This window comes from Symphodus melops (assembly GCF_947650265.1).
Source record: "Symphodus melops genome assembly, chromosome: 2".
NCBI classification, from domain to species: domain Eukaryota; kingdom Metazoa; phylum Chordata; class Actinopteri; order Labriformes; family Labridae; genus Symphodus; species Symphodus melops.
In genome coordinates, this window is record NC_136692.1 from 1551712 (window position 1) to 1566766 (window position 15055).

General features: G+C 41.5%; 2 long non-coding RNA genes across 4 annotated transcripts; one reads left to right on the plus strand and one right to left on the minus strand.

The window, feature by feature from the left end:
- The first annotated feature begins 5559 nt into the window (after positions 1-5559).
- LOC306818614 lies at positions 5560-7528 on the plus strand. Its single transcript, XR_013778325.1, has 2 exons — positions 5560-5708; positions 5812-7528. It is a non-coding gene; the product is annotated as an uncharacterized lncRNA (long non-coding RNA).
- A 69-nt stretch (positions 7529-7597) lies between these two features.
- LOC306818573 lies at positions 7598-11485 on the minus strand. Of its 3 annotated transcripts, XR_013778285.1 has the most exons (6): positions 11471-11485; positions 11171-11337; positions 10092-10194; positions 9666-9749; positions 8287-8322; positions 7598-7773 (listed from the first exon to the last, which is right to left on the minus strand). It is a non-coding gene; the product is annotated as an uncharacterized lncRNA (long non-coding RNA). The 3 variants fall into 3 exon arrangements; XR_013778286.1 differs by lacking the exon at positions 11471-11485 and having other exon boundaries at positions 11171-11387; XR_013778287.1 differs by lacking the exons at positions 8287-8322; positions 11471-11485 and having other exon boundaries at positions 11171-11382.
- Between the last annotated feature and the right edge of the window lie 3570 nt (positions 11486-15055).

Consider the following 15055-nt stretch of genomic DNA (forward strand, 5'->3'; position numbering starts at 1 on the left):
TGAATGAATGTACACAGATTATTTTGAAGGTGGAGCTCTACTGCCATCTAGTGTTTGTAATCTTTTGGGATAAAATGTAGAGTTCAGACACTTGGTTTTAAAACTTTTAATATCTGATTTTTAACTCTTATTTTTCCTTTTATACATTTTTACTTTACTGATTTGTATTGGAGTTTTAAAAGACTTTGTCAGATTTTTTACAATTTTTGAATTTTCAATAAATGTCATAAAATCTTGTGAAATCATCCTGTTTTGATTGGGTTTCTTCACGACGCCCCGTGAGCCTCGTAGGTAAGCACTGACCCATCGCACTACGGCACACTGAAAAAAGAAACAGATTTTCACAGCTCATAGCACGTAGCAGCGACAGTAGAGGGGGAGCTGTTAAGGGCTTGGTACCTAATTATCCTAGGGGACGGATATTTAGATCATCCTGGCAGCGCTCAGATGGACCCTTCCTCCTTGGCTGGGGTGTTAGATGATTTTATTTTGAGCTGCGATCATATAAGAAATATTAGACTAGAGGTGGGAAGGAGGTCGCCCTCTGAGTTCTAGGAAATAGTAGACTAGTTAACTACAGCAGGTGATGAACTTCTCTTACCTGCAATAGGGACCTTCATGCCCGTGGAGGACGCCCAACACTTTGTAGAGTATTTGACATCTTTGATAGATATAGTAACCCTAAAAAGGTCAAATATGGGACCTTTAATGTCCTATAAAATATGAAGAGAAAACACCGTGCTACAAAGTACTTTACTCTACACCTCCTGTAGTGTAGACTCTGTGTCCACTAGGTGGTGACATCTTCCTGACTCAGCATGTTTATCTGAGACTCATTTGGAAAAGATGAATCAGAGAACTCACTTCTTCAGAGCACTTTCAAACTTGATTTCATTTTTCATTTTGAAAAAGTGACGATAACTAAACATCCTGTATGAAGTGAATTCATCTGTATCGGATGGTGATGGCCAAGACAAATATGTTTACGGTATGAGTCCCCATCAAATTTTATTCTACGTTTCCACAGGCGTCAACATCAGTCTGACGTCCAGCCTTCACCGTTGGACTTTGTCCTAACAAACAACCACTACAGTCCTCATGAATGCACAGCCAGCTCTGACCTCCACCTGAGGAGCAAGAAGTGTGGACGACAGGAACACGAGGAATACGAAGGAGAAATCCTTCCTTCCATGTCCCCCTCTCCCATTTTTCATACGGAAACTAATAAAAACGTCTCCAGATAAAATGTGTTATGAATTTGTGCTGTGCAAATAATGTTAGCTGGTTTGACTTATTGAACAGACGGGCCTTTATTTATTCATTCTGCTAAACAAATTCAACTAAACTATTCAACAATGGAATCAACTTCCTGATAGTCTGAAGCTGTCTGTGGATCTTAATAACTTCTCTAGAAACCTAAAGAAACACCTTCTCAATAATCAGCTGTGTCAGCATCAGCGCACTTAAATTTTACGCATGTAATTTTGTTGCTAAAGTTTTTTTACTGTGTTAATATTAATTAACATAGTAAAAAAAACGTAAAACTTAAAATATTAATTAATTAACAGTTTTTTAGGCTGTGATGGTTTTCTGGAAAAGAAACCATCTGATTAGTTTTAAATGACTACTGCTTTTAAATGACTACTGCTTTTAAATGACTACTGCTTTTTAAATGACTACTGCATGTATTTGTTTTGTGCTACTGACAGTTATTTGTAATGTCATGTTTTAATCCTGTGTGCACCTGCCCGGGGACAGCAGATGGAAACTAGCATTCGCTAAATCTGGTACAAAGCATATTTTCGAAAGATTAATGTATTTTGTACATTGTCCCTGACAAATAAACTAATAAACTAAACTAAACTAAATAGTCCGTTAGGGCGAGATGTGCTGCTTGGCCAATGGGGTGAGACCGAGGGCCGACAAACTTTTACACAGCAGGATTCAAAATGTGCAAATTTTGACAATGACAGTAGGAAACCTCCCTGGGGGGCCCTATCTGACAGAACCCGCTCTCTTTTCTCTGCTAAACTTTAAACCGCCTTGTCATGTCAGAGTCTGTGGACATTTTTAAAACACATATATATCCCCTAGCATGTTCTGTAAGGTGTTTACGTCAAAATTAATCTCATGTTTAGTCGATTTCTCGTTGTAGCGAACATTTTGTTGGGGTCTTTTGGCCCTATCTTCTCTCCGCTGTCAATCTCTGCGCGCTCCTTTTCCCGCTGTAACCGAGCCGCTCTTCTTTCCGCGGATTGATATGATTAAAGTTAGTCAGCTGCGTCCCTAGCAACCGTTTGTCTTCCTTCTCTTGACGACAGCGACGTTTCAACGTTGCTATGACTAATCGGATTGAAGTATTCAACACAGCCACGTTGAATCAAAAGCTCAGTGTAAAGACAATTCTACCTGTTTATACGTGTGTGACTTTATTTTGAAAGGTATTACCGGAAGTCACACTGCACCGTACCTCCCGCTGCTCCTCCATCCATTCATCCTCCCCCCCTCCTCACTCGCTCCTTCACTCCGCCGCTGTGCACCTCTGTATCGGCTGCTCTAACCTCCTCAACCGGCGTCCTTCACTGGAGTTCCCCGCTGTTGGTCCTACTTATCCGCGGAAACAATGAGCCCCCCGTTCCGGAGCTGGCTGTGGGTCTGGTCCTGCCTGCAGATGCTGAGTCTCGGTGTTCTTCTGTAGCATTAGACATCCTCGCAGCAGTCTTGCGTGGTTACAGTCATCAGAGATGGCAAGCTATCACAAGCTTATTTAGTTATGGAAGAAAAACAGCACGCCTGCTTCTTTGGTCGGAGCTCTAGACGGAGACCAGTTTTATTGTCACGCATGTGCACAGATGGCAAAACACAGCATGTATATGTAAATGAACGTGGCTTTGCATCTCATTTCAGATATGTTTAACAGGGAGAGAGAGAGAGAGAGACAGAGAGAGAGAGAGAGAGAGAGAGAGGGAGAGAGAGAGAGAGAGACAGAGAGAGAGAGAGAGAGAGGGAGAGAGAGAGAGACAGAGAGAGAGAGGGAGAGAGAGAGACAGAGAGAGAGAAAGAGAGAGAGAGAGAGAGACAGAGAGAGAGAGAGAGGGAGAGAGAGAGAGAGAGAGAGACAGAGAGAGAGAGAGAGAGAGAGACAGAGAGAGAGGGAGAGAGAGAGAGAGACAGAGTTACTCTCTGCAGCATTATTCCAGTGTCACTCTGTCAAACTATATTCATAATCAATAAGAAATAAACAATATATACTTAAAAGCTTATAAAGATAATCAAACCAATAAAAGAGAGCCGACTGACCTGTATGAAGTCCCATTCAGAGTCAGAGGGTTTCTTCAGTAGCATGGAGACATGTTGTCTGCAGGAGTCAAGAACATCTGTCTTCTTGGAAAACCTTTGAAGCAAATCAACAAGACATCAACACGTTTCTAAAACTCCACAATCTGGCAAAACAGCGTTAAAGTTTAAATGCAGTGTGTTTGTATACATTCTGCTGTGTCACTATGGCGACACAGTTAGTAATGCAGACATGTTTGAGGGAAATTTTAATTGTTTGAATAAAAAAAAAGAAAAAAAGAACATTTTTATGTGTACACAGACATTTTTTTGCGCGACCTCCCCTGACCCCGCGTCACCGCGACCTCTCCTGACCCCGCGTCACAGCGACCTCTCCTGACCCCGCGTCACAGCGACCTGTCCTGACCCCGCGTCACAGCGACCTCTCCTGACCCCGCGTCACAGCGACCTCTCCTGACCCCGCGTCACAGCGACCTCTCCTGACCCCGCGTCACAGCGACCTCTCCTGACCCCGCGTCACAGCGACCTCTCCTGACCCCGCGTCACCGCGACCTCTCCTGACCCCGCGTCACAGCGACCTCCCCTGACCCCGCGTCACCGCGACCTCTCCTGACCCCGCGTCACAGCGACCTCTCCTGACCCCGCGTCACAGCGACCTCCCCTGACCCCCACGTCATGCCCCTGGGTCTCTTCCTCTCTAAAATACTAAAACTGCCTTTTAAATAATTTTTAATCTTAACAACCTAAACATCCCTCCACTTCTACCAAACAAGGCACCTTCCACTTCCCCCCCCCCCCCCCCCCCCATATGACCCTGAGACACTTCACAGTCACACGGGGCCTCTTAGGGAGCTTTCCTACACTCATTGCAATAGTTGCACATGTTGAGCCCCTGCTATGGTTTACAGTTTGTTAGCTCTTGGACGCCCCCTACTGGCCAGCCTGTTGACAAACATCAGAAATCCCTGATGTCTAAAAGGAAGAAGAAAGTGGTGGCTGTTGATCATCATGAAAACGTTTTGACTCTCTGCTGTCCACTCTTTGAAATAACACTCTGTATGTTCTGGCACATGGCTCCTCCTTTGTCATTACTGTGATCGTGGCGTCCTGCTGCTTCTCTTCCTGCTCATTTCCATGGTCGTCTACAAATGTCTGACATTTCTCACCAGTTTGTGCAACATGAAAAACATGCAGGCAACAAAACCACACTGTTCAACATCCTGTCATATCTGACATCAGTGCCCGTAAAGACGCAGACTTATCAACTCGTGCATCTCCTTCTGTTCTTATCTGGGACTCTGCCATGCAAATGAGAGCCAACATGCAGAGACGTCTTCAATGTAGCTGATGAAATGTAATGAATGTTTACATTTGAATGCAAGTTGTCACGTTGACAAAGAAGAAGCCCAGACAGCAAAGAGGTGAACATACAATAAGACATTCCAGTCAGACACGTCCCGTTTGTGTCCTTTAACAGATGAAATACAGCAGAACAAAGTTTGTGTTGGAGCATCCAGGCTCCGCCCTCGTCCCTCCTCCACACATGCACACATTTACAGAGTGATGGGCTCATATCCTAACCCTCACATATCCTGTGTTTAAGTCAAAACTCCGATGATAATATTCATGGGAGATTACTGCTCTGTGTGTCTTTGAACACAGGGACAAATCAAGTTTAGGAAATTCAATCAACATTTTGCACTGAGTTGTGAGTTGAGGGTGTTGATGTCTCTGAGTCCGGAGGGGGGGAAGCTTCTGTGGTGCAGAGAGTCGGGGGGGGGGGGGGGGGGGTGTTCATGAGTCAGACGGCTCTGTGGTAGAAGCTGTTCCGGAATCTGCTCATGTGTGCGAGCAGCATCCTTCCCTGAGAGCAGGGGAGTGAACATGGTGTGTGTGTGTGTGTGTGTGTGTGTGTGTGTGTGTGTGTGTGTGTGTGTGTGTGTGTGTGTGTGTGTGTGTGTGTGTGTGTGTGTGTGTGTGTGTGTGTGATGTCACGGGTGCAGCGTGACTTCTCTGTGTGGAGTCTGCATGTTCTCCCCGTGCATGGCGTGCGCTCTCTGCGGCTTCCTCCCACCGTCCAATCACATGCTGCTTAGGTTACCTGCTGACTCTGAACTGTCTGGAGGTGTGAATGTGAGTGTCTGTCTCTACATGTCAGCTCTGTGATTGGCTGGTGAACAGTCCAGGGTGTAACCCCGCCTCTCACCTCATGACAGCTGGGATCAGCTCAAAGTGCTATAGATGATCTACCCCCCCCCCCCCCCCCCCCCTTCTTCCTGCTCTTTGTCTTATCTAATATGTTGATCATGTAAAGAGACAGGAAGTGTAGTCATTAAAAACAGTGTGATCTGTGTGCTGGGCTCACTGCCTGCAGAGGACACTCTTCTTTCAGACCCTCCTCTTCTTCACATGTAAGTAGAGTCCTTCCTCAACATGTCTGCTAATGTTTGAGTGCTGCTGTCTTCTTCTTCTTCTTCTTCTTCCACCTGCTAACATGTTTGATCGTCCGTAAAGTCCCAGCGAGAGAGGAGAGGAGCAGCCATGAGTTTGATCCGAGCAGCCAGTCTCTTCATCGTCCTCGTCCTCCTCTCTGTGTCAGGTACTTCACATCCACACTTTCACTCACTTTGGGACTAAAAAGAGGAAGTGTGGGAGGGATTCATGCACACTGAAGCTCACCTGTGTGAAAAGTGGATCAGCTTCAGGTGACTTGATTTGGAGCTGGACTTAAATGTGGTTGCAGGGAGACTCACATAGACTAAATAATGCAGGGACAAAACATCAAACAGGAAGTGTGAATGCACGGTACACGACTAAAAGTGAAGAAGTGCATCAATGTGTCTGTTCCAACCCAAACCCTAACACATGATGGACAAGTTGATCTGTAAGAGGGGCGCCATATCTTCTACCATCAAACCCTGCTACTTCCTGCTTTAAGAGGGAGATCTGATCCAATCAGCTGCCTCCACTCTGACCTAACACACACACACACACACACACACACACACACACACACACACACAGACAGACAGAGACACAGACACACACACACACACACAGTCAGAGACACACACACACCACACACGTAGACACTCAGACACACACACACACACAGTCAGAGACACACACACACACACACACGTAGACACACACACATACGCGCGCACACACACACACACACACACACACACTGCTTTAAGAGGGAGATCTTATCCAATCAGCTGCCTCCACTCTGACCACACACACAGACACACACACAGACACACACACAGACACACACCCACACAGACACACAGTCAGAGACACACACAGTCAGAGACACACACAAACGCACACGTAGACACTCAGACACACACACAGACATAAACACACACACACAGACACACACACACACAGACACACACACACACACACACATACAGACACACACACACACAGACACACACACACACACACATACAGACACACACACACGTAGACACTCAGACACACACACACACACACAGACACACACACACACACAGACACACACACACACACACACAGACACACACACACACACACAGACACACACACACACACACAGACACACACATACACGTAGACACTCAGACACACACACACACAGACACACACACACACACAGACACACACACACAGACACACACATATTAAATGGAAACCTTTAAAAAAGTGCTTTTTTTTTTGCTCACCAAAGTGAGACTGAAAAGTTCGAGCACTTTTTTTTAAAGGTTTCCATTAAATGTGTGACAGAGACACCAAATCAATGGCAGAATACATCACTGCACAGGATTCAACTGTTGACTGGACTGCAGAGTTGCATCCTGTGTAATGATGTATTCTGCCATTGACATTAAATGGAAAACTTTAAAAACAAATTAAAAATTTTAAAAAGCGTGAGTAATTTTAAGTCAAATATTTGTGTAACCTTTGAACATTGAGCAATATGATTTTCAAACATTTTTTAGCTCACCAAATGTTGTTTAGTTGTAGTAATGCCACACTAACATGGTGTGATGAATTAAATCATCATTTTAATCCAAGCTTTTGAACAACCACATTTTTGTAGTTTTATATGGTTATAAAAAAATCTGTGGAATATTCAAATCTCGAAAACCCCAAAACTCGCAGAAACAACAGGAAACTGTTCAAAACAAAAGCCTGACTAAATCTTTCGTATCGTTTTGAGCTGCTGTGATTCGATTTTTAACATATATAATAATATATAATAATATACATATATATATATATATATATATATATATATATATATATATATATATATATAATACTTCACAGCCCTGCAGCTTCTTGTCTTCAGCTCTTGCAGTGATGTCTCGATGCGATCCAAACAGTCTGCTTTACCAGGAACTTTCCCCGAGTCTATGAACACCTTTAGTGTTTTTTCCACTGCACGAACTTCAACAGGTGTCCACATCCTCTTCTTTGAGGTTTCTATGACAGGAAGACAGAAAAAAGACAATTAGATCTATAGACCCCATTGCTAGTCTCACTCAAACTCAACACATTCACATTGTCTCAACGTCAGATTTCAAAGAGCAACCAGCTTTAATAGTTGATCAGATGTGTAATTACATCAAGCGATGTCCTGAAAGCTGATAATATGATAGAAACTAAAATGGACTACATCACCAGTTGTCCTGACTGATGTGGTACTAAACCAGTTACGTATTTGTTTTGGTGTTTTTCTACAAATGCACCAATTAAAGTTACTATTCAAAGTAATAACTATACGGCAGCTGTTTAAACTGAGCCAGGTATAGAAGATCATTTTAGCTTGTTTATCTTGTTTTCCATGTACAATCTTTCATTTCTTATCGTATCCATCATACAGGATAAGAAATGTACCAACTACAACTTGTCTTAATAATGCTAATAATAAAAATATCTGCTAAGTGGATCTGTATTGAAAAAGGTAATAGGCAAACAGTCCAGCTTGTGTCATACCTGTAGCAGAAGATTCATCTTGCTGTGCTCTGTCATCTATTTGGGGTCCTAAGAAAAGAATAAAGAATAAACTGACCTAAGAAATAAGGTCAGCTTAAAGCAGGTTTTCTGTGTCAGGCAGCAGCTCTACCATCCAGCTGAAAGTATCCCATCAGTAATAACACAGGTTATGAACTCCATTCACACATTTCTGATCAATCGTCTCATTAAAAACATTATTTAGCTAATTTTGGAATACTAACACATGATTATATTAATGTTTCTGCTTTTGTAAAATAAAGTTACAAACAAGAAGCAAGAGGGAGAGCAAAATGTCAGTTAGTGTATAAAATACCTTCTTCATGATCATCAGTGATGGATAAAAATAAAATGCAGAAATGCAGCACTGTTATTTTGTGAATGTTAACTTAGTGCTGTGTCGTATACTGGTGTCCACATTATAATAATAACATAATTTAAAGTAATATAACTTGATTTCTTTCAATTAATTTGGATTTTTTCCAATACAGAATATGCTGATAAAATCAAAAGAAACTAAATATCAATAAAATGACTTTGTGTTTTCTGTAAGACAGCTGAACAATGTGAGCTCGTAAAAGAAATTGAGAAAACCAAGTTTAGGCAGTAGCTTATAGTCCTACAATGAAAATGTTCTTGACCACATTGTTCAGTCTATTAAGCAAAAAGTAAACTGCTTCTTTTACATGGCAGACACAATATGCTCCGTTATAGTTCACAGTATGGATTAAGAGCTCCCATAATGCTGTTTTAAACACACAGTGTTCACCTGCCACATTTTCAACAAGAAATGCCAAACGAATGAAAGATAATGAACATCGTGATGTAAATTCAGACAGTGGGCTTTTTCCCAAAGAAGCTACAAGGCAGCAATGGTAGTAATGTATGACGTGGTTAGCGTTGCTTTCCCGGGTTTGTATTTGACACGCACACCATACATTAATGTACATTTTTATGTACGTGAGAGAAACTTTGCCAGTGGTGGGTGTGTGGTGTGGGATTTTCACATTGATGTGAATGCATAGGCACCAACTTTAATTACAGGCAAATCAGCGCTATTGTTTAACAAAACAATCCCTCCCAACCCCACACACCATATCAGCATCACAGGTCAAAATCACAGGTTTGAAATGAAAAATATATATATCATAAAATGCATTAAAATTGTAATCCTGCAAAATAATCCCAAATTTACTAAATGTCATTGTCAGCTGATGTCATTGTCAGCTGTTTTTTTTCTGTAACTGTAGTACAGTTACCTTTTTTATTGCATCATAATCACATAAGGTCGTTACATGTATTCCGTCACTCCCGAGCCCGATCATGCATTATGTGTGTGGAGTGGACTTCCTTGAGCTGACCGAGCTGTTGGAGGCTGGCACTAACTCGGATGTCTTATCCTGTGGTGACGTACAGTCCCTTTCTTGGTATGGCAGTCCTGAGGACTAAAATGTAGACACCTGCATGACCTAAAAAAATAACACACAACTAAAACATATTGTGTAAGAGGCCCTCTGAAATAAGTTAGACTCATTATACAACATCAAGCTTTCAAATGTTTGCATGAACAATTTTCCCCTGTGTTTACTATCTGCCGCAGATAGGTGCATGAGGAATTATACAATTATACAATTTCTACCATAATATAAATTACCTAAAAAACTGCAGGGCTAGTGATATTCTTAATGTTCTTTTCTGGCAACAACTGAGTACAGTTTGCTTGCGTTCTTACCTTCATGCGATCAATATTATATCAGATGTGAATAACAAAGACCAATCATCTTTACCTCGGTTTGGTGATCCACATACTCCATGTACTTGGATAAGCATTTATCATGATGATCCCTCAAACGCTGTAAGCATGCAGAATACATGGATAGAGTACTCTGTCTGCAGGACATAAAAACAACAACAAAACCATCAGGGAGTGCAGGTACATTTTTACTGGAGTTATGTCACTGGTCTGATGCAGCTGACAAGCTGCTTTGTTTACATCACATGCACATTAACTTGCATATTAACACAGCAGACTGAGGGTATCTGCTGTTAGCTACACACACAGACTGTATATATAAAAAAAAAAAAAAAAAAAAAAATATATATATATATATATATATACTGTGTTGGCTTGTTTCGTGCAGGTAACAAGCCGTCTGGGCTGCTGTCAAAACAGACTGCGTGGAAGGCAGTAAATCTTGCGAACTGGATCCTTTAATTTCTTTACAGACAAGGTGAAAAGTATGGCACGAGACCAGAAGGGGTCGTGCATAAACACAAAACACCTTCGTCTCCTATATTTCCCATAAACCATTGTGCTTAAAGGAGCAGGCTCAGGCCGGTAACACATGGCTAGACTGTATGTAAACGGCCAAAATACACCTGATGCGTTTCCGGTCCTGCTCCGGTTGTCTAACTTGGTTTCAATTAAAGTCAATGTGTGAACTCACACTGGATCCGCTCCATCGTCAGCAGTTTCACACAGCACACTATCAATAAATATTATCCTTATCCTGATCCTTACTGAAGAGTGAAAATAATTTGTTGTCCATGGTGCTACTGCCAGTTTCAATTGAATGATTTAGGTGCCAGAGCTTAGCTCCAGAGTCCCACTTTAACCCCTGGAAATATCCGTGCAAAAATCTAATTTATCAGAAAAAATTTACAAACATTGTCTGATGAGAAGCTAACACATGTTGACTTTCTAGCTACTATAGAAATGAGTGAGGTCTTAGCAGCTAACGCGCTAGCCACAATGCTAATTGTTATTTCTAGCTAATATAAAAACTAGTGAGCTCTTAGCAGCTAACACGCTAGCCAAAATGCTCATTATTAATAATAATTTATGTGACAAAAACTGTAAACTTACTTAGTTTTCCCGTGTGTTAATGTTTTCCTCCGTTTGCTGTGTCCACCTGTCTCCATCCTCTCTCCAACCTGACTGACCTTCTCCTCACTTTCCGTTAGGTTGTGTGAGTCGGGGAGGGGCAGAGGTCAGATGGGGACTGCGCATGTCAGGAAGTGTGTCCGACCCCCCTGTCATTACATCATTAAAACAAACTAGAAATAAAATATTTCAGATAATTATCCTACAATATAACTTAATTAATTAATGTCATCATCCTGTTTAGAAAATAAAATTATGATCCTGTCTGTTTTAAAAACCCACACTGTCACTCTGAGTGGGGGATGGGCATAGGTGCGTTGGGGACCGCAAAAATCTGGATGTGTGTGTCAAGTTGATCATATTTACTGTGTCGAATGCGCAGGGTTTTTTTTTTAACCCTTTACAGGGCATTCATTAAAATACTTTGAAATTCCAAAATTCAACCTCATAGTGTTATTCAGGGACATAACAGAATTTCATTACTGTCATAACATTTAAAAAGAAATGTTTTTAAAAAACAGGAGCCTTTGAGCTGTCAGAGGTCAAAGGCCAAATCGCCACCCTTTAAATGCTTATAATAGCAAAACGGCTGCGCCGATTCTCTTGAAAATGTATATCTTGGTAACACTCTGCACGACAAACAAGCCTGCAGGGTTGATGCATTTCTAAAAAAATCCCTTTCTTGGAAAAAACACACTATAACCCAGCTTTACACACACTTGGAGAAAAGTTTTCAACTTTATTTCACCAGAATATGTTGAAGCACATGACAGAGATGCAGAATCTACATTTTCAGACTCATAACTGCTCCACATGAGCTCTAATGGCAGAAAATCATGATTTTGTTGTTTTCCTCAGAATGCATGAGTCATTCATTTGGGCTACTTCTATTGATTTCTGATAGATACTGTACAATACAGCTTGAACTTACCCTTTCAATTTCTTCAAAATTGTTGTTCCTCTGAATCTGATTCAATCATAACAGTTGCCTTTTATAGTGTATTCCTCATAGAATTTAGTATTAGCATTGAATGGTTACATATACTGTACATAGTCATTAAAGTCCCTCCAAAGAAAGGACTTGTTTTGCTATCATTTACTAAACTTCCTGAATTTATTGAGGTAAGAAAAGCAAAACGATATTACAAAAGTATATATATATATGAGTCAATAATAAAACACCAATATTCAGTTTTATTATGATGATGATGATTATTATTAGAATTTTTATTATCATGCCAGATGACTGTCTTGCTTGGGCTTGGGACAAGATAATCTCTCCTTTTCCCTTGCTCCTCCTCTCCTGTTCCTCTGCTCCTCTGCTGTTCCTCTGCTCCTCCTCTCCTATTCCTCTGCTCCTCCTCTACTGTTCCTCTGCTCCTCCTCTACTGTTCCTCTGCTCCTCCTCTACTGTTCCTCTGCTCCTCCTCTACTGTTCCTCTGCTCCTCCTCTACTGTTCCTCTGCTCCTCTACTGTTCCTCTGCTCCTCCTCTGCTGTTCCTCTGCTCCTCCTCTACTGTTCCTCTGCTCCTCCTCTACTGTTCCTCTGCTCCTCCTCTACTGTTCCTCTGCTCCTCCTCTACTGTTCCTCTGCTCCTCCTCTCCTGTTCCTCTGCTCCTCCTCTACTGTTCCTCTGCTCCTCCTCTACTGTTCCTCTGCTCCTCTGCTGTTCCTCTGCTCCTCCTCTACTGTTCCTCTGCTCCTCTGCTGTTCCTCTGCTCCTCCTCTACTGTTCCTCTCCTCCTCTACTGTTCCTCTGCTCCTCCTCTCCTGTTCCTCTGCTCCTCCTCTACTGTTCCTCTGCTCCTCCTCTGCTCCTCCTCTACTGTTCCTCTGCTCCTCCTCTACTGTTCCTCTGCTCCTCCTCTGCTCTCTCATCTGCTCTCTCAAGCACAACTGGGAAGAAGACAAATAAAAAGCTTTTGTGTAACTCAAATATTTTTTTTTTTAACTTTTACTTTTTTGAAATTTGTTTTAACAACATTCCATAATTTAAAAACGACCCAGTTGGGCATGATTAATAATATTATCAGCTATAATTATCAGTTTTTTGTGTTGAGTATGATCATGAAAAAGCTATAAAATGTTATTTTGTTGGTTAAAATATAATTTGTGATGAGTGTTTTCTAATGCATAGACTCAACGCATATTCAGAATTCATCCATTTAATATGATTTACACCCTTACACACTTTGAATTTAGCCGTTTAATGTGATGTATACCCTTACACACACTTATACACACACACACACACACACACTTTGTGTCAGGAAAAGGTCCCCACCCGTCAAACTGACAGACTGCAGTACCTGTGTGTATCCACTAGGGCACACACATTCTGAAAAATTGACCACCTGGGAACCATTTTTAAAAACAGAAGAAACTTCACCAGGCAGATCAGCAGGGTGTTTTCTATTGATTTCAATGATTGTGCCTCTGGGGACCGGCTATCGGTCCCCACGGGAACAAATGGTCCCCTGCGCGTGGGTGATATCTCAGGTCATGGACCCCGCCAGGATATAAATACAAACACACACACAGACACATATATACACACACACATAGAAATACACACACACACACACACACACATACACACACAAACACACACTCACACACAGACACAGACACACACACACACTCACACATACACACACACACAGACACACACGTAGACACACACACGTAGACACACACACACAGACACACACACACGTAGACACACACACATATGTGGCATGGTGTGTTTTAATAGAGAACAAATATTTGCCCCCCTTTAAATTTTGAGGCTTCTAAAGACTAAACTGTGAAAACATAATCAAACTTCACTGCCTGTATTATTATTTGATCATCTGAGTGAATGTCCTTCGTATGGGTGATATTATTCCTGCTAAAGTCAGCCTGATCAGCAGAGGGCGCTCTAAGCTTCAGTGATCAACGTCTGTTCGTCTACAAACATTTGATCATGTTTTCATGGCTGGCACTAAAATATGTGAAGGTGATCAGAGACACTGACATGTGAGCAGGTTTAATCTGTGATGAAGCTTAACGAGTGTAAACTGTGCTAACACATCTAAAGTCTCTCTCTGTACTCTTATTAAAGGCCTGAGCTCAGGGCAGCTACAATAAGCCGGCTCATGGTTTCTGTACCTTGAACAGCAAGAAGAACAAAGTCAATCATCTCAAAAATGTCAATACAAAATATAATGATGTTTTCTTCTGTAATGTGGTACATTTCATTATTTCCATGAGACAACATGCAGTTTGTACTGACAGATGTGTTTTCAATCTGTAACCTGTTTTCTCTTTTTCTCTTTAGTGAATGCTAAAACTTCCCACCAGTCTATAATCCACAGGACAAAATAAGCTTTACAGCTCCAAACTATATTTCATTTAACTAACCAATACACCCAACGTGCATGTCAATAATCAATTTACCTGATATAAATGTGCTTTTCATATACTATATTATAAAATGCAAGTCTTTATAACATAATTAAACTTATACGAATAATTACAGACGACAAGCAACATTTTGATTTCGGGACAGTTCAAATTTAGTTTGGGACGGTTGAAATAGTTTTTCAGGACAGTGTCGAGAAAAGTTAGTCTGGAGCCCTGATACACTTTATATATTGTTGAGTCTTTAAAGTGATTACAGTCTGATAGAATCATGATCAGATGATTTTTAGACGTTGAGATATGTTGAGGTTTTATTTGTTCTTCTTAAAGTTCTGAATGTTGATGGTTGTTCCTGATGTGCTCTGTGTTGCAGCGGTTCAGGATGTCTGGGCTGTGAGGTGCTCTCCTCATAAGATCTGTGCCCATAAAGGATCGACTGTGAAGATAAACTGCACCATGATAC